Genomic DNA, 2500 nt, shown 5'->3' with positions numbered 1-2500 from the left:
AGAACCCACTTTGGCCGCCTGGCGCCGCGCGCAGGGTGCGCCGGCGCATAGCTGGGACGCCAGCCGGGCCCGTCGGCCGGCGCTCCTGCCACTGGGCGCCCCCCACCAGCCGGCTGTAGTGCGTGCGCTCACGCAGCGCGCGGCCAGCACGCCGGGCGGCCCCCCCTCACCGGCCGGGGACTGTCCCGCCAAGCCACAGCCTCGTATCGCTTCATACCCACATGGCCAACTCAGGTTCGGGGGCATGGCGGGTACCGCCGAAACAACCGGTTCATAGATGTACCGATCGTCGCTATCACCGACGCACCTGCAGCGCGAACAACCGCTCAACAACTGATTTCCAGTTCATTTGCGGATCTTTGGCAGCAAACGTATACGTCAATCTACATTTGCGAAATCTACGATTCTGGCATGCCTGCATGTTATGTGTCACGACACGCTACATCAGCCCACATACACACTGCGGCATGTACACGAGAGAACACGTGGAAGATGGTCCGCGCACGTGTGCAATGTCCCTTGCGCGGTCGACTGTCAACCGGCCTCTGTAGCATGTCGCAGATGTGGAACGCGGTCCACCGTGCTATCATGTTGTGTGGGGCAATACGATTAAATAGGAAAACCCTCGTCGCTACATCAACAGACGGCTCACGCTGATTCCCGGCAGAGGGAGGAGGGGGGGGGGGGGGGCCAACATGCAATACTTTCGTCCGTACCTACCTACCACATGTCTGTACGGCGTACAACAGTGCAATCTCGCTGTAATGGGGAGACGAGACAAGTAGCATCGTGCACAACATATGGCCCTTATGATTCGCCATTGTAGGGCGCAGCCGGTGTACGGTCAAGCATGTGCCACATTATGTCACTCAGTACGTAACGACGGATGATCAGTGTGGGTTACGCGTACATCAGCGGACAGTCCACACAGGCCGTACCACAACGTACACTGACTGCATCGACAACCGAATGCAACTGAACAGCTGCAAGGCTCATTTCACAAACAAACGCCTGACCGACCAGCTTGGAAGGGCAGGAGGGGAGGGCGATATTCGTTCTGTAGCGGTACACCCTTCCAGTGGTTAGCGGGACTGTGTAGAAAGTACGCAACACTCGAAAGACCTTTATGTGAGGGTACGCACCATGGCATCAAGAAATACACATGACACCAGAGGATCCAAGCAGTGAACTATGTTCAGAGGGTTGCTGTTAGGCAAAGCTACATTCCTGTGACGTTACATGTGACAGTTAAGGTGCAGTGTAAGTTAGGTTAAGGTGCAGCGTAAGTTAGGTTAAGGTGCAGCGTAAGTTAGGTTAAGGTGCAGCGTAAGTTAGGTTAAGGTGCAGCGTAACTTAGGTTAAGGTGCAGCGTAACTTAGGTTAAGGTGCAGCGTAACTTAGGTTAAGGTGCAGCGTAACTTAGGTTAAGGTGCAGCGTAAGTTAGGTTAAGGTGCAGCGTAACTTGGGTTAAGGTGCAGCGTAAGTTGGGTTAAGGTGCAGCGTAAGTTGGGTTAAGGTGCAGCGTAACTTGGGTTAAGGTGCAGCGTAACTTGGGTTAAGGTGCAGCGTAACTTGGGTTAAGGTGCAGCGTAACTTGGGTTAAGGTGCAGCGTAACTTGGGTTAAGGTGCAGCGTAACTTGGGTTAAGGTGCAGCGTAACTTGGGTTAAGGTGCAGCGTAACTTGGGTTAAGGTGCAGCGTAACTTGGGTTAAGGTGCAGCGTAACTTGGGTTAAGGTGCAGCGTAACTTGGGTTAAGGTGCAGCGTAACTTGGGTTAAGGTGCAGCGTAACTTGGGTTAAGGTGCAGCGTAACTTGGGTTAAGGTGCAGCGTAACTTGGGTTAAGGTGCAGCGTAACTTGGGTTAAGGTGCAGCGTAACTTGGGTTAAGGTGCAGCGTAACTTGGGTTAAGGTGCAGCGTAACTTGGGTTAAGGTGCAGCGTAACTTGGGTTAAGGTGCAGCGTAACTTGGGTTAAGGTGCAGCGTAACTTGGGTTAAGGTGCAGCGTAACTTGGGTTAAGGTGCAGCGTAACTTGGGTTAAGGTGCAGCGTAACTTGGGTTAAGGTGCAGCGTAACTTGGGTTAAGGTGCAGCGTAACTTGGGTTAAGGTGCAGCGTAACTTGGGTTAAGGTGCAGCGTAACTTGGGTTAAGGTGCAGCGTAACTTGGGTTAAGGTGCAGCGTAACTTGGGTTAAGGTGCAGCGTAACTTGGGTTAAGGTGCAGCGTAACTTGGGTTAAGGTGCAGCGTAACTTGGGTTAAGGTGCAGCGTAACTTGGGTTAAGGTGCAGCGTAACTTGGGTTAAGGTGCAGCGTAACTTGGGTTAAGGTGCAGCGTAACTTAGGTTAAGGTGCAGCGTAACTTAGGTTAAGGGGCCAACGTGGGTTAGGTTAAGGGGCCAACGTGGGTTAGGTTAAGGGCCAACGTGGGTTAGGTTAAGGGCCAACGTGGGTTAGGTTAAGGGCCAACGTGGGTTAGGTTAAGGGCCAACGTGGGT

The sequence above is a fragment of the Schistocerca gregaria genome, unplaced genomic scaffold, assembly GCF_023897955.1.
Source record: "Schistocerca gregaria isolate iqSchGreg1 unplaced genomic scaffold, iqSchGreg1.2 ptg001236l, whole genome shotgun sequence".
Taxonomy (NCBI): domain Eukaryota; kingdom Metazoa; phylum Arthropoda; class Insecta; order Orthoptera; family Acrididae; genus Schistocerca; species Schistocerca gregaria.
The sequence above is the reverse complement of the archived record's forward strand: the minus strand, read 5'-3'. Positions refer to the sequence as shown.